The sequence below is a fragment of the Telopea speciosissima genome, chromosome 11 (assembly GCF_018873765.1).
Source record: "Telopea speciosissima isolate NSW1024214 ecotype Mountain lineage chromosome 11, Tspe_v1, whole genome shotgun sequence".
Taxonomy (NCBI): domain Eukaryota; kingdom Viridiplantae; phylum Streptophyta; class Magnoliopsida; order Proteales; family Proteaceae; genus Telopea; species Telopea speciosissima.
Genome location: NC_057926.1, coordinates 36412635 through 36431412, shown reverse-complemented (window position 1 = coordinate 36431412; position 18778 = coordinate 36412635). Strand labels below are relative to the sequence as shown.

The following is an 18778-nucleotide window of genomic DNA, read 5'->3' as shown; positions in this document are numbered from 1 at the left end:
TGGCAACCCCACCAAATGCCTGCTGATACAATGCAGGTAACTTTAACCTAGCTAGCCATACATCCTGGGCCTCCAGAGGGCCTTGGCCCTACAATTGGTGAAACCGCTGTGATGGAATAGATTGAGAGTCCATACTTAAGGACATAAGTCATATAGAAGCCCACTGTCTTGGAATTTTTTGGTTTACGAGTATTATAGAGTACATTGAGTCTGATCTCCATGTCAAGATCACCATTCTTCCGAAACAATGGTAAAGATTTACGGTTCGATCTAATGACCTTTACATGGAGATATAAGTGGTTTCCACAGTTTTGACTGTGGACCCTTGGTCTATTCTATCATAGACCAAGGAAGAGTCCCTTGGGGAGAGTCATCAAATGCTCATAAAGCTGTTTGGTTCTAACCTGCTTTCTTATTTTTTTTTTTAATCAGGAGGAGGGCTTGCAGTGAAGATTTATTGTTGAGATTTTGCATTCAATGGCGTAAAACTTGGCTCTCTCTCTCTCCCTCATGTTCTGCCCTTTGAACTTTGAAGTGATGAAGTGATTTTAGCAATTTCTAGTTTCTGAACTTAGAAGGCTGATTGGAAAAAAACGTTCAATTGTTGAAGACATTCATTTGGTTTTTATCTCAATCTTTTAAGGTCTCTTATGTTTTTAATAACCATTTAGTGGTGGAGCTTTCTCACACATTTTATTACTAACGCAAACATAAAATTCAGAGTAAGTGCAAATAAGCACACAAGATACTTATATACTATAAGAAAACAGGGGTTTACAACTGCCAAAATTTAAAAAATCACCTTCATAGCGTTTACAGAGTTTTTTTTCTTGAAAACCTGACACTAAATTTGCTGCAGCTTTTGATGTGTAGTGGTATGATCTATTACCGCCTCTAAAATGAACACTATTAGTGGTGGTATATACACCACAAAATGTATTTATTTATGGCTAAATGTTCTTTGTGCTAGGCGTGCAGGATGCACAAAGACACATGGGGGATGGGCGAAATGACCACCCCACCCCCCTAATGGTCGAAATGACCATCCCATGTGTCTGGGCACAGCCAAAAAAGGGGTTCTTTTATTGTAAATATGTAAAATGTTTACACAAACATCTAAAATAAAGCCTAAATGAATACAAACGATGCCAAAATGAATATGAAACTAAATAAAAATCAAACTGAGACCGAATCGTGTCAGTATGGTTATGGTCTGGAAACATATGTTCTTATGATTTTGGTTTCCACATGTTGGTTGTGTTTGGTATGCATCGCATTCTGAGAATGCACATTCTCATTCTTAGATTGCAGAATGCATTCTTGATTAAGAATGAGAACACTGTTTGGATAAATTTTAGCTATGCATGTCAGCATTTCATTGAACAACTCATACACGATGTGAGGACTTGCTCAAGAGTAAACCACTCTTTGTTATGTTGCATCTATTGAACCCCATTGGTAAACAACGACAACAACAACAACCTAAGGATCAATGGAATAATATAATCACAGGAAATCTGTAACTTGAATTATGTAGTTTATGTTAAGGCTCTAGTTCTCCTACATGGATGTTATGGAAAGAATGTTCTAAACTACCACCTATATCTGCCATGTGATAGGTGAGATGGTGCTGAAATTTTGTAAATAGGTAGATTCCAAGGTTCCTGCTAACATGCCAAATTTTGTAACACTGATGCATCTGAACACCATTTTTAAGCAAAGTTGTCTCAAACAGAACCTAGAATTAGTGATTTCGACAATGATCTGAAGCTTTCCATCTGCCTTTCCTGAAGAGCTGAAATTTTTCGATTACAAGTATATGCATTCATTGCAGAACACCACCATGAAGATGAAATGAAGTCCTCTTGATTGACCTCATGAAGATAATTTCAGGTACTAGAGGACTAGGGAAATTTTAGTCACTGAATTAAGCATTTTCATTGACCTCTTTCATGAATAAATTTGTACTTCTTTCAGGTTGAAAAGAAAATCCTTCATTCAAAACTAAAGATGTAACAGGAAATCATGAATGTTCTGTCCCTATACAGCTCCCCAAGTATGGCTTTAGAAGCAGCAATTCTACAGAGCTTGTGTGCATAAAAAACTGCATTCCTACTGAGTTTGAAAATTAAATGAGAGCCATACTAATTCAAGAGTACCCATAAAAAACTTCTGTATTGTTGTTGAGTCAATCCAGACCTCACTCTTCTACCACCACCTTTCCATGCTCTTTGCAAGCTCCACCTGATTCCATCTCCTTCTACCTCAAGCAAAACTCCTATTTTTCCAAAATCATAACACGCGTAGAAATAAGGATGATCCTTAACGAGAACTGTAGCACATCCAGCCATACTTGATGATGGTGAGAAGCTTCTATCTGTGATAATTTTGCTTATAAGCTAGTGTTTGCATTGGTAAATGAAGAAGAATTTTGTAAATTGGTGAATGCAGACAACTGTAGCCCAGAAAGTTGGCTCCTACCTATGACTATGACAACTTTTAACGGTTTACTGTTTGGGGTTTATCACTTCAAGTATTGATGCTTATCTTGATCTGAATTCCTATTAACCACCATACAGGGAGTAAAGGTTTGAATTAATGGCTGAAGTGTCCACCATACAGGGAGTAAAGGGAGTAAAGTTTGAATTAAGACTAATACATTAATTGATTTAGTCATGATCAAATCTATTTCTCAAAGTGCTTCTCCGATTTCTCAAGACATCTCTTTTTTAACTGAGGGAACAAAATAAGACCATTTTGTTCCACTATTAATCAATTAGTGAAAGATATTCCACTGGTAATGCCAAAACGGGTGGAGGGGATCCATATTTGTTGTTGAGGTCGATCAGAAGGTGCAGAAATAGCTAGAACAACCCATAATGTATTTGACCCCTAAGCTGAAAGGGCCTCTTATGCTCTAATCTAGGCCCCAAGGTACCTATTCAACATGTAATCAAATTTCAGTTCTACGGAAGGTGACCATGTGTAAAATAAAGCAATAAAAATTCATTAAAGATTCAAACTAAGATTCAGACTCAAATTCATTAGACTTGTTATTCTTGTTGGTCCTCGACACACAGTCATATGGCTTACTACTCGAACAAAAAATAACTTTCCATATTCCAATGTGATGCTTTAAAAATTATTTGAATAAATAAACAGAAATTTTTTTGGGTCCTAGGCTTAACTATACCTAGTGAAGTATAACACTTCACTATTTGCCATTTGATAGTAAATGGGTTAGTACATGTGATAAAGGACCCTAAAATGTGGCAAAACTATGAAGAACATACATGTGGCAATGAGTTCCAACAATGGACGAATATGAATACTTTTATCATGCTAATTTTTATGCATATCATGTTGAACACACAGTGCAGATGGAAATGACAGTTTGTTGGTTGTCATTGTTGTCAACATAGTGCATGTGTGTTGTTGTTGTCAACACAATGCGCATTGGTGCATCACAATGTCAAATATAGTGTACAGTGGCAGTCTAAGGCAGGTACAGTGGTCAGTACAATATGGGTAGACTTTCAATTGAGTTGGCAAACTTGCAGTAGTGCAGGCAGTGGCTGGACAGTGTCCTAGCATCACCAGTAGTTCTTATAGTATATATTCACAATGCAAGTGACATCATTACAGGGGTTTGGTAGTGTTCACAAAGGTCCTATATTGATTGGGAGTAGTCTAGGGGCATTTATGTCATTTATAGGCATAGACAGTATTGCAGGGTATTTCTGTAATTTAACATAGCGCATATGGCCTAAACAGTTTGCATTCAACACACATGGTTATTTTGGTGAATATGTCAATCACAGAGGCTAGTGGAGTGTTGATACAACTCACAGAGGTATTTTAGTCATTTGGTAGTGATTTGGCATGTTGGCAGTGATTCAAGAGTATTTGGGCCTACGTGGTAGCATAGGGAACCATACTTCAGTGTTATACAGTGTGTGGCAGCTTGGATAGCCTCATCAAGAATTTTGATTTCATAAAGTTTTCGAACTGGCAACAGTTTCATCAGTATTGGGCCTATGAGCTTATCTAGGTTTTGGACTGTACATGAGAATTGAAGTTCTTTAAGTTCTCTTCAAAACGCAATTGGATTCGCACAATTTTGAGTTTAGACAGCAAAGTGTCATCGATTCTCGTTTGGTCACTTGAAAATGAAGGGCATTTTGGGCAATTCGAATTATTTTTGTCTTCCCTGAGAAAAACATTAAGTTGTTTGCTGATGTGGCCAATTTAGATTGGTAGTACTCATCGTCACTGACATGTGGTCGTAAACGGCGCTCAAATCGGATCTAAAATGAAGAAATTATAGCCTACATACTGTTTCTGGTAAACTGGTAGGCTGGGAGTGCAAAAGATTCCAATCAATAACAAAAGGGTCAATTGGAATTTCAAAATTTGAATGAGCAATCAAGATTGATCCTAGACAGTAGACCCTCATGGTCCCTAGCTATATGTAGCACCTGTGTAGTGAAGAACCCAACAAGTTTCCACCATGATTGATCCTATGGGATCCGTGATCACAAGACCCAAGAGAAGAAGATTGACAGCTGAGAAAGTTTCCCACCTTCATCGCCAAATTCTACGGCTCACAGGCCACTATACGACACCGCCAATGAGAGATTGAAATGTGTTTCTTATGCATTAATAGCTGATGTACGCCCCTTCACGAGAAACCAATCCAACGGATGAGATCGCGCATGATCTTCGTGATTCACATTGATGGTCTATTGAACTCTGACATGATTTGACGGATTGTGTTTAATGCGCCTTTCCATAATCCGATCCAACAGCTATAGATGAACACTCGATGCACTAGCGCTACATGGGATCAAGATCTGTTATAGTGCAATGTGCATATACCCTGCTCACCCTCTAGATTTCATTTGGGCTTTTATGAATAGTCGAAACTGTTTTCGCCTTATCTCCTCATCCGTGGCCAAATGAGGTGAACCAAATTTTAGAATTGTCGTTTTGGAGAGCTCTACACATAGGGGACCAAAAAATAGGTGGGTTGTAGCCTTCACCTGTGCGGGAATTGCAAAAATCCCTTCTCCCCTTGTTGAATGCCCTTGAATCCATCCCCTTTTGCTTTCTTGCACATTTATAGCTATTGAAGCTGTTGTAATGGAGGGGAAACACTGATACCTGAATTTGCTTAGTGTTGTTCACAAAAATGGAGTAAAAGAAAGCAAAAGAAAGAAAAGAAAGGAAGAGAAAGATGAAGGAAGAAAGAAAAGGAAAGAAGTTGAAGCTCAATCTCAAATACGGTGGAGGGAAAAAAAAGAGAAAAAGGAAAGGGAAAAAGGAAAGAAAAGAATAGAAAGGAGAAGAAAGGAAAGGAAAGGAAAGGAAAAGGAAAAGGAGGAAGAAAATGGTTTCCCACGCTGCTAGGACCACTCAAGACTCTAATGACAATGAACACTTGAAGATTCCAGTTCTCCATCAAACTAAGAGAAGTTGAAGATTTCAGTGAACTACCAGAGTTGCCAGTTTCATCCGCGAATACCAAAAATAGAGATAAAGTATGGTTGTGAGAATTTCTATCTCTTGACTTGTATTTTTCATTTCTATATCCATTTTATATGCTAGCAGTAGGGATGCATGTTGAGATCTATGCTAGATGCGGTTTGATTGTAGGGCATTGTTATAAACCCAATTATTTATGTTGTCCAGTTGTATCTGGACACAGTGTAGGTTATCAGTGGGTGTTAGGAAATCATTAATTAGGGTCTCTATGTTTAGAGACTAGAACAGGTCAGATGTCCTGAGTCATGGCGAGTATGACTAAAACATCATCTGTCATGGGTGCAGCCTCTCAGTTTCATGATGAGAAAATTAGTGATGAGTAGATGCTGAGGTCTGAGTGATTATACTCCGTGCACATAGGCAAACTGCCGAAGCACGTATTTTTCTGTGTTGTGGATGTTTGTTTGCTTTTGTTAGAAGTGCTTTTCTGTAGGATGGGTGTACACATCTGGTAGAGCCTTTGACAGTCAGACTGGGGTGTGTATATGTGTATGTATGTCAACAATGTTGGTCTCCAACAATGATTGAGTTTGTATGCTCAATTAAGTGGTGCAAAGTGTGTGTAACAGCTCTTGACAGCATTGTGACCATCATCTCTTAGCAACAGAGATTGTGATAGTGGTTGAGTGTGCTTGTGTCAGAATTACCAGATTATTTGTTTGCGTGACTATGCATGTGAGAGGATTGTTCAATGGTTGTCTTGAGTACTGGGAATCTCATAAGATGAATTAAGAGTGAAACTGTTGAGGAAAAATGTTTTTAGAGTCCACTGCTTCACCCCCGCTTCTCAGTTGCCATCACTGTTCAACATATTGCACAAATTAGAACTAGTACATTGGCCTGTTTGTGCCTCCTTGCTCAAATCTCCAAAGGGGAAAAAAAATCAAGCATCGTAATACTGTAGCATTATTTCTATTATTCTCAAGGATATGAAAATTAAACAAATTGTTTCATCCTCACTATAAACCACATTTATTCCTTAAAGTTTTTTGAATGTTTGGGCCTCCAATTGGTACTTCCTCTTGCAACCACAACCCCACTCTCAAAACGCAGTAAGTGGAAACACTCATCAGCACCACCACCAGAACTTGAGACATGATCAATTGTTTCATGAGAAATAGAAGTTAGAGACTGAAGCATGTCAATCATTGCACATTCCCTCCTGTACTCCAAGTTGACAGAAGAAAGCTCATGGTTCTCCAAGAATGAAATGGGAACACTCTGCAACATCACCATTAATATCTTTTCACTAATCAGTTTCAAATAAAAACTTCACAAGATACAAAGAAATGAAAGAGAAAAGCAAACAAATATGAAAAGTAAAGATCTAACCTCAAGCATCAACCCAACGTATTTAACATTGTTCACATGCTGATTGGCATCTAAATTATCCCACCGAGGCTACAGATTTAATGTGTTTAAAGTCATTATATGTAATATGGGGATATGTCGAAAACCAAACTTGTATGTGATCTATATATACCATTATCTGTTAGGGTTGGAAAAAGATTTCTTTTTCCGATGTGAACACCTTACGAATTCGGTATGTGAACATGGGAAAGAGTCAAGAATCAAACTTGTATGTGATTTGTATATACGAATATCTATTAGGGTTGGAAACAACTTTCTTTTTCCGATGTGAACACCATATGAATTCGGTGTGTGAACATGGGGAAAAGTCAAAAACCAAGAGTCGGCTTGATAACCTTACAAGAAACAGTTTCTGGTGTTTTTCTGTTCCTCAGAACGGAAAAACACCTAAAAATTGCTTGATAACGAAGTATTTTTTTGTGACTGTTTTTGACAGAACATGTTGGACATGTTCTGTCGTTTCTTGGCTAAAAATTGGAAAAGTGTGTCCGATAAAAACTCCTATATTCGTTCACTATGCTCTTTTGTACCATTGGAAAAGTGAGCCAAACATATCCTTTTGTTATATTTTTTTTTATTTTAAAAATAAGGGTTTTGCTTGTTTCCAAGAGCAGGTTTATCAAGCGGGTCAAAAACGGTTTCTCAGCACAGAAAATAAAAAAACTGTTTTGCTGTTTCTCAGCACATAACCATAACAGAAACACCCGTAAAATTATCAAGCGGGCACCAAACCTTTATGTGATCTAAATATTCCAATATTTGTTAAGGTTGAAAACAGCTTTCTTTTTCTGATGTGAAAACCTTACGAAATTTACATGGTTCGGCAATACTATCTAATAATATTCAACTTACAATTAAACCAGATCGAACATACTCCATTTTTCTATAATCGAGCTTTCGTAGTCTTCTGCTATCCTCATTCAGAATGGGAGGGCGGACTGTCTATGTAGTGAGGTTCCATTTCTCTTATGACCCCCTCTGGCATTCTAGATAATTTTCTTGTTTCTTTATTCATCGTCACAAGCATGCTGCATAAGGTCAGATAAGAACCACAAGGATATCAAATTAATTACAGTCATTAATTATATAGAGGAACCATAAAATATTGAACATTTTATTCATTGAGATTAATTTGATCCAAACCTGGAGGCTCGTGTGAGAATTTTCCCTGTCCAACAATCATAGATAATCCATTCAGTAACCTGACCGTTCTTTCCCGTTGGAATAAACCAATTATCTACTCAAACATCATCACTCCTTCAAGGAAGAAGAAAAAATCTCTAAGCCTCGAGACTTTACATATACAATTATGTAATCTGATAATGAGATAGTTTTCTATGCAAACTATGAGCAACTAAGTTGTAAAAATTCATTTCATTTGCTGGGATATTTTAGATATCATTTTTATTTTTGTTTATGACTTATTTAAAACAAAATCATTAATGAAAATCATTTTTGATCAAAAATGAAAACCGTTTGGTAAACATTAGACATAATAGAGCGTGGAATGAGAAACCATTTGGTAACTTCCTAAGTGTAATAATTTTTTGGAGAGAAAACGCTACCTGGTCTCATACGGTGCGCAACCCCTACGCCCAGATACAGTGCGCACGAAATGACTGCCACGCCCCCATGAAAAGGAAAAAATCCCTGAGGACACAGTTGTCATTTCGCATGACCTTGTATATGGTAGTAGGGCCACGCGCCGCATGTGACCAGGTACTTTTCTCTTTCGCATAATTTTTATAACATTTTTGAAGAAATGGGCCCAAAACCCATATATAGTTTAAGTGGTGGGTGAAGAGATTCTCCCTCACCCATATTCTTCCACATTAATGATTTTATTGACATACAGCATTCTCTCTAACTTTGAAGGCGACCCATGGACAGGGTTTATTTCAACCTTCATGTTCTTCTAAGGGTGTTAAACGGTCCGGTTTTTGTTGAACGGTTCGGTTCGATTCAGTTTTGATTACTTGAGGGTAAAAACTATCACCAGACCGTTTAACTAAACTAAACGGTCTTATAATCAAAACCTAGACCTTTTGGTGAACGGTTTCGGTTAAATGGTTCGATATGGTTCTACACAGTTACGGTTAGACAGTTCTATACACATTTACTACTCTATTTACTAATACTAGTTATTGGTTGAGACTAATACTAATTATTAGTTAATAGTTATTATTTATTACTTACTAAGTTATTAGTTTTTTTTTGGAAAAAGGAAATCATTAATGAAGAAACGTGATTGCTTAGTAGTTGCACCTTGCTAAGTCTTGACTTTTTGTTTAGGGGAAAGTTTTCATACACGGTCGTGTAAACCGTGTATGTGAGAGGGTGAGAGTTTCAAGGCATTAATTAATGGGTGGGGGATTTATGACTTTTCCAATTCTTTGTGAGAGACCCTCTCACATACACGGCTTACACAACCGTGTATGAAAACTTTCCCCTTTTGTTTATCAAAAAAAAAGTTGTTAAGTCTTTAAACGGTTAGATAATTTGGTTATAATCGGTTTTGATTGGATTACACAGTTTAAAATCGCTAGATTAATCGGTCTAAACCGAGCCGAACCGATTAAATAAACGGTGTCATTTATAAAACCATAACCGGACCATTTAACTAAACGGTCTACCGAAGTGGGCTTAGCCCTTTAACATTAGACCATGTAACCAGAGCTACGTTTGAAACATGGAGAATAATAGGTAGATATATTAAAAAAAAAGGGAGAATGTTCTCTGTGCCGCAGCGCAGCCTGCGCCCAGGCACATGAGCAGCCTGTGCAGGGGGCAGAGTGGTCATTGCGCCCACTCCCATGTGTCTGGGCATAGGCTGCGCTGCGGCACAGAGAACAACACCCGTAAAAAAAAAAATTTGATGCAATATTTATACACATGGAGAATTATTGATATTAATATACTTATCGAATCGAAAAGACTTTCATCAGTGGAGAAAAATAGAAGGAAAATTCCCAATAGCTACATTCCTTGTCTCTTTCAGCCTTTGTGGGTTCATTTCTATAATCTTTTCAACCTTGGATTCTAATTAGGTTAAACAACTAGTCAACATGCCTTGGTAACATGTACGGACGAAATCCGTTGCATAACACCTGATCGTAGTTTCCGCTTTCTCATAATTGAAGAAATTGTTGAATATAATGCATATATAAATTAAATTCACTTAAATTGTTACTTTTAAATTTATATTACATAAAATTCGTGCTTTATATTGTTGGGAGTATAATGTTTTGTATTCCATTGATTGGTTTATATGTCTATACACATGTAAATCATTGTTGTTATTTTAAATACATTTATTTAACATGATTTTTTTTTTCATAAATAAGATAAATATGCTTTATAAAATTGATATAGCATGTACATGATGAATTTCGACCATTTCAGTGTTTTCATATGGCATACCAGCATGTAAGGTCATCATGCATTTTTTGTTCATTTTAAAAAATGTTCATGCTATCTTCTAAAAAATGGACCCTTCATGCAAATTTTCACTAGAAAAGGAAGGTTTTCTTAATCAAATAAAATTAGTGGATGTCCCATGAGGTGTCTCACAAGACTTAGGCCAATCCCCTTCAACTGCCGGGAGGGAGTATATTGGTAATTTCATAAGTGAAAATCCAAAAAGAACATGTTAAAATCTCAAAAAAATCGTACAAATATTTATAATGCATTCCATTATACTTTAAATAATTTTGGACTATTTCCACATGCATGCATGCTTATTTCATGTCATATTCATGCATAAAATGTATTTTCGCCCTCCGATGGCATTTTGATCATTTCACCAAGTGCAAGCTGAAAATTTGGATATTTTGCCACATTAGGGTGTTTAACATCATTTCTAATTGTAGACACCACATTTTGACACCTTGGAAGTGTGTCTTGGCAATGATGGTAAAGTTCGTAACTCGTGTGGTGACTGAATGGCAAAAATTACCAAATTACCCCTACCCCACTTTTTGTAACCAAACTGTCCCAAATAGAACCTAAACCCCTAACATAGCCGTATTTAACCATTTTCAGTTCACATTTGAAGTTTCACCCAAATCCAACACCTTTGTGAAAATGACTGTTTTGCCCCTGGCACGGTTCTCGGTATCTAGATCACCCGATTTAGCCTGAAACACTTTGGATGATCTCATTTGGTCATATTAAGTTTTCACGTAAAGTTTCGGTCAAATCGGGTAACTTTTGTGAAAATGACCGTTTTGCCCCTGGTATGATTCTTGGTACCCGAGCCACCCGATGTGACCTGAAATCATTTGGATAACTTTATTTGGTCATATTGTGCTTACACGTAAAATTTCATGAAATTTTGGTATCATTTGGACCTTGATCGATGTGAAACACCATTTATGTGCTTTCCTCGATATCCATGCCATTTTTAAGCAAAATCCGACCATATCTGTCACACGGATGAAAAGTACGGGTTGAGACCTTCGCGAAAATATGTGGCGCGTCAAAATCGGCCACACGGATTGGAAGATATCAATATTTGAATGTGGGCCTTTAAAATGAAATCTTTGAGAAAGAGAAAAAAAGAATTAAAAAAAAAAAAGTGACCGATCCGAGTCAAACCGAATTGACCCGGCCTGACCCGACCAAGGTGGACTGTCGGCAGGGGACAAGCCCCCACCATTTAGGCTAAGCCACACATGGCCCCATGCCCACTTGCCTGAGCCAAGGTAAGGCTGCACCGGCCTAGGCTGCCCAGCAGGCCTAAGCACGCGCAAGCCCGGCGAGCCCATCACTCACCTTATCCCCAGCCATTAAGGCCCCAAGGGTCATTGAGACCTTTCCTCGAACAGATTTTTTCCTATAAATAGGAGGCCATTTGGAGGGTTTAGGGACGGAGGAAAATTAGTGAAAAATTACTTTCACGTATTCCTTGATCTCCTCTTTCCATCCATGGTTTTTTATCCCTACATTATGCTCCATTACTGATATAAAATTCCTTAAATACCCCTTCTTCACCACTCTTGCCATTCGGAGCAACCACACTTGGAGCGGCTTTTGGAGGTTTCCGGCGATACTTACGGTAAAAAAAAAGGTTACTCAAGCTGAGCCCAGGCACTTCCACGCTTCAAGGGTATTTTTCCATATTTTTTACTTATTTCTAAGTATTTGTTTTGATTTTCTTTACAACAAAGGTTGTTTTTCAGTTATAAAAATGTTAAAAATAATTAAAGAGTGATAAAAATATGAAATTTTCAGGGATGATGCTTGTCACTATGTTTGACATTCATTAATTTTCTCAAGCTCCAAATCATTTTTTTTTGTGACATTTTTGCCCCTGTAAAGGATTTTGGATTATGTAAAATCTGAACATATGGGTGGGTATTTGGACAAAAGTGTTATGACCATGTTAAAGATCATGTTTTGATTAGTGGGAATGGGCTCTGGTTTGATCCAATTCGGACTTGTGATGGGGATTTTATATTTTTCTTTGTTTTCCCTTATTTTTTAGCATTTCAGAAAATATTAAAAATAATATAAATGCATAGAAATTCACAAAAAAATTATGGAATGCATATTTCATCATGCTTGATTTTATGGAATCATTATCCACTGACATGTATGTTTGATAGTTTTTATACATTTCCCACCTCATTTAGGGGTATAAATGTCATTTTTCTAATTATAATGAAAAATTCTGAAAAAATAGGAAAAAATGTTTTTATGCATGACATGCTGTTTTAGAATGGTTTAGGATGTTTTCATATGCATACGTGACCATCATGCTTGATAGATATGCATACAAAGTCATTTGTGCCCTCTAGGGGCATTTTGGTAATTTACCAAACTTGGGCCTAGGGCCCCTAGCCTAGGCTATCATTCCTGGAAATATCATTTGGTGTGTTCAGTCATTTTAGGATGTTTAACATCACTTTCGATGCCTACAATGATTCTAAGTGTCTTTTGACACTTTTGCCATTTTGCCCTTAGGGGCATTTTGGTCATTTTGTGACCAAACCTTGCTTAGGACCCCGGAAAGGCTCCTGTTACTTTTTCTGCATGTTTTAACATTTAATAAACATGTTTTAAGCATAAGTCAGCATTTTCATGAATTATCATGCATTTTCTACATGCTTGCCATAACAGGGGCATTTTGGTAATTTTTATCACCCCACATTTCCTTGCCATTTCATGTGCTCTTGATGATCCAAATGCATGATGCTAATGTTATTTAATCATGTTTTACTTATTTACAGCATTTAAATATGATTTCATGCCTGTGTACATATTTTGGCCCTTTAGTGGCATTTTCGTAATTTTGGCTATTTTGGCCTATAAGCTGTTTTGCTTATCAATATAATTGTCCTTCTCCATGATATAATTAGACTTGATTTTCTTTTTTACAGTCAACCATGTTTTAGGCCATAGAGTTAAGCTTTCTAATTTAGGTAAAATCCATTAATTAGCTTAACTAGGATGCATAATGTACATAACCATCTAGCCTAGTGATAGTAATCAGGATTAAAACATTAATCTTAATTAGCCTAATTAGGTTCATAAATTTCAATTAAGATAATCAAAAATCTTCAAAAAAAAAAAATTAGTTTAGTTAGGTACATAATATGTATAAAACAACAGTACACAACAGAGTTTGGTCTAGGAAGACCGGCCGTCGATCGGGCGGTTGCTGGGTGCCTAACACCTTCCCAGCCCGTAACTTGACACTTACCCAGAGATCTGGGGCAGACCATCCATTGAGTCATTGGAGTTAAATTAGCGCCCCTCCTGCAAAGGAGGGGCACCATTCATGGGTCCTAGACCCTAAATCTAGGTGGCGACTCCCATTTTCCATTTTCTTTCTTTCCCCCCGGGTGCACGCTCAGCGACCCTCCGTCCGCTGCACCTACACTAATATTTTTAATGATTTTAAAATGTATGATCTAGCATTTGTACCATTTCACATTCTAGGGGTATTTTGGTCATTTTGTGACCAAATTTTGTTTAAGGCCCCGGGATGGAACTACCGATTCAATTTTTATGTTTTGGACTTCATACACATGTTTTAATCATAATATATTATTTTCACAAGGTTCTCAACAGCTCCCATACATCATTGCCCAACAAGGGCATTTTGGTCATTTTGCATTGAGCGAGCCTAATAATATCTGTTTTGGGATCATAGGACTTGCATTTTTGAATTATAAACAATTGGGGATCATTCCCTACATTTTCCATGTGTCATAAGTCTATTTCAATAATTCATATGCACTTCTCTGTTATCATTTAGTCATATTTTAATCATCCGTGACATTTAAATGTGATTTTATACATTTGTTTCATTTTGTGGTCATTCAAGGGCAATTCCATAATTTTAGCCATTTTGACTATCAAAGTTCATTGTCATTAAAATAATGTGTCATTATTCATCATGTTAAATCTAGTTTAGGCTTTAACCATGTTTGACAGTTGGGTCTTGGAGTTAATTTAGTGTCCCTTCTATAAAAGAGAGACACCATTTACGAGTCCTAGACCCCAAATCTTGGTGCGACTCCTGTTTTCCCATCTTTCTCCTCGAAGTGTGTAAGCGGAGTGGATTTTATATCCTTTGTATCCATACCACCAAATTTGACATGTGACCCATGTTAAGAGTCATCCCATCTATCTAATGGTCAGAATATCAAATTATCTTGTATATGTGGCAAATCTATTATGGAAATACATGTGGCAATGGGTTCCTATAATGGTGGGGTAAATAAAAACTTTTGCCATGTTATTTATACATATATCCCACTTATTATAACTTGGTTGGGCCTGGGAATGCTTTCACTTTAGTGCATGGGCTGGTTTGGGCCGCACAACAAGCCCAACCCCCATAGAGAAAAATCTAGCATTTACCTCTTTTTTTGGTAAATATCAGTAATGTATATATTAGAAAGAAAATGAGAAAGTTACATCAAGAGGGAGAGGGAAGATAGCATGCAAAAGCTGAATTTGGCCATTCACATCCCTCTATTGCAGTCAAAGAACCAGAAACATCATACTAACCGGAGACTGGCTAGAATCTGTAATAGGGCCGACCCAAAGCTTCCCATTCGATTGCATGAGCAATGAAAGAAGGGGCAGTGGTCAAGAAGAAGGATTCTTGTAGAGTTGCTGCTCTTTTGGTCAGTGCATCCGCTGCAGTATTTACTCCATGGAAACAATGAGTGATGCACCATTGAATGGAGCCAAGAAAGCTGGATACTGTCCACCAGTGCTGCAGGAAGTACCATGGGTACGTGTTTGAGAGAATTGAAGAGACCACAGATGTAGAGTCACATTCCACCCACAACCTACTGATTTGTAGCTCGTTAGCTTCTCTGATTCCTTCAAAAAAGGCTGCCATTTCAGCTTTAAAATTAGTTCCCACGCCTTGGAAAGGTTGCAAAGCACCTGATTGGGGAACCGATATTATTTTTGAATATCCCTCCTGCGCTTGAGAACCCCGGATTTCCCAGAGATGAGCCATCAATGTTCAGTTTTGTCTAGCCTGGGGGTGGTTGACGCCATTTCACTTCTAAAACAGAACTTGCTAGCGTTCTTGCAATTGCCACTTGGAACTTTCTAGCCATGACTAGTTCATCAACCAATTTCACCCGAACTCCACCAATTCGTGAACTATCAGAGACCTCTCTCAGGCAGCGTTTCACCACTTGCATCGGTGTTTCTCTTAGATTGTCATATCTTCTTTTGTTGCACTCTAACCAAATTTGCTGACAACCTACTATGAGAAGTAACCCCCAAACACTGCTTAGGGAGACACTCTTCGCTTTCCTTCGCCACCAGGAAAAGAGAAGCTCAATCGATGGAAACCCAGGCCAATTTTCATTAAAATAATAGAGGATTTCTCTCCACACTTGGTCTGAGAAAGGGCAGCCTATAAAAATGTGGTGGCTTGTATCACTTGCCTCGTGGAAGAGTTCACATCTTGAGACTATGGGAACCAATCTTTGTCTCACTTTATCATCTGTTGGGAGTGCACCATGCACCATCCTCCACCCAAACAAAGAACTGCGAGGGTGAAGCTCATGCTGCCATATCGCCCAACACCACTCCAGTGGGGCTACTTTCAATCTCAGGCCATTCCATGTAGACTTCACCGTAAAGCTCCCTGTTTTGAATGAGCCCAAACCCGTAAATCATCTCTGGCTATAGCCGTGATGCCAAGGTCCTGGACCGTTGTGAATACTGCCTGAAGCGCCAAAGCCGAGACATTAGGGAACTCACACTGTTCTCCCTCTAAAAAATCAGAAACTGTGGTAGTTAGGTTGAGTGGAATCCGGCTAGGCTTCAATAAGTCTTCAACACTATGCTCTCCTACCCATTTGTCGTAGCAGAACCAAATTGACGATCCATCTCCAACGACCCATCGTTCTGCCGACTGAACAAACTCCCATACTCTTCGAAGCCCATGGAGCACTGAAGATGATCCAACTGCACTCTTTGGGGTTCCATCCTTTTTCAAAAACCTCCCTCTCAAAAAAACTGCAAAGTTTGACTTCTCCGTTTTTATTGACCATGCCAACTTTGCTATCAGAGCCAAGTTTAAATCCCGCAGGCGACGTTTCCCTAGGCACCCTTCCTTCTTGGGCTTGTAGAGACTGTCCCAACAGACAGTAATGGCCTTGGATTTGTCCGCTTCACCCATCCAGATGAAGTTATGGATCCATCTTTCCATGATATCTATGACTGATGCTGGCCACAGGTAAACCGAAAAATTATGAATTGGTATACTACACATCACGGATCTCACCAATTCCACACGACCCGCCATGGATAGAAGGCACCCTTTCCAAGCCGACAATCTTCTTTTAAATTTATCTATCAAAGGCATGAGCACCTCTCTTTTCACCCTTCCATGCAACAGTTCCACTCCCAGATACCGGGTAGGTAGCTTGCAGATAGGAATTTGATGTGCTGCAGTCAGACGTTGTTTTCTAGCCATTGTAACTCTTCCCAAAAATACCTTGCTTTCTGCAAGATTAATCACCTGACCCGAGTAGGACCCATAGTCCTCTAAGAACTGCTCGATCCGCTTCACACTTTTCAACTCTGCCTTCATCAACACAAAGGTTCAAGTAGAATGGAAAGCCATAAACTCTGTCAAGTAGATAGCAACACTGCAACATTATTATTTCTGTTACTTCCCATCCTTAAAATGTAGTAAGTGGAAACACTCATCAACACCAAGCACATTCCCTCCTGTAATCCAAGTTGACAGAAGAAAGCTCATCGTTCTCATTAATATCTTTCACTCAGTTTCAAATAAAAGCTTCACAAGATGAATAGAAAATGGTTAAGAGCTAATAAGTTCCTTCCACTCATCTCTAGTGTTGAACCCAATCCATCCCTTAGAAGCCCAATACTCCTCAAATGGTTAAGAGCTATTTCCTATGCATGACCACCACCATCCATGACGGATTATATTTGATCATGTCATTGGACTGACCATGATCTGATCTGGGCGCCCATCGAGGGGCTGGCCGCAGGTCCAAGAACCCTCTAGGGTTTGAGCAAGGGGCGGCCACTTAATGTGGCTCCCTAATTCTATTCCTTCAGTGAATGGGAAAAGGGTTATATATATGAGTACCTCAACAGTCTTAAATCCTAAGTTGAAATCTAAATATTCTCACTCTCAGTCTTGGTTCTCACTCCATCTCTCTACTAATATTGTGTTCTTTGTGGGAATCCATCGTTTCCCTTCGATTTGTAGTGTGGACTCTTTTGTTGAGAAACTTAACCCTTAGCATGACACTTCATGCCATCCGAGTCACAGCTGTATCTCTCCCATTTTGTTTACCCAATCCCCTTGATTGTACATACCATTTAGGAAGATTCTCTTGATTGTATATTGATTGTACATTCCATATTGTTATAACTTTCAATTTGTACATATTCCCCATTGGGATTATAAGGAAAACACATTGATGCAATTGCATCTCCTCATCTTTTATTATCTTGGTATTATCTTTGTATCATGGTATCATCAGTCTAGGTCTCTAGCATTGATTCTGGTTCTTCCTCCATGGGTACAGAGAATGCATATACTTCGTCCATGATATCGGTGTTGCCAATGTCTTCTCCATATTATCTCCATTTGAGTGATCAACCTGGAGCATCCTTGATCCCGACTGGTAACCATCCCTTGAGCAATCTTGCTGGTAAGAATTTCTATTTTCAATTCGGTTAGTGCTTGGATCTTGGATTTTGGGGCTACTGATCACATTGCTTTTGATAAATCCTTATTTTCCACTTTGCATATTGCTTCCAATTTTCATTCTATCACATTACCTAATGGTTCCACCGTTCCTGTTACCCATACTGGTAGTATTTCTTTATTTCCTGGTTTTGTTCTCGACCATGTCCTCCATGTTCTTGCCTTTCGTTTTAACTTACTCTCTATTTCTAAATTTACAAACTCTTCCCATTGTTTGGTAATTTTTTCTGGTGCTTCTTGTGTTATTTTGGACCAACAATCGAAGAGCATTATTGTTTCGGCTACATCCCTGGATACTCACTTTGATCTTTGGCACTGGTGCTTGGGCCACCCTGGTTCCACCTCCACTGCCTCATTAAAAAATTTTAGATTCTAATATTGCTTTTTCCAATAAATGCACATGCACCATTTGTCCTTTGGCTAAACAAGTTCGATTGCCTTTCTCTTTAAGCACAATTACTACTTCTTCCTGTTTTGAATTAGTACATTTGGACGTGTGGGGTCCCTATTGGACAACATCTTTATCTGGTGCTCCTTTTTTTCTTACCGTGGTAGATGATTATTCTCGCAGTACTTGGGTCTATCTCATGTCTTCTAAATCTGATGTGAATGCTCTTATATTACATTTTTTTG

General features: G+C 38.2%; 1 pseudogene; it reads right to left on the bottom strand.

Moving 5' to 3' along the window:
* Window positions 1-6516: 6516 nt before the first annotated feature.
* On the bottom strand, window positions 6517-15587 carry LOC122645040 (annotated as a pseudogene).
* Between the last annotated feature and the right edge of the window lie 3191 nt (window positions 15588-18778).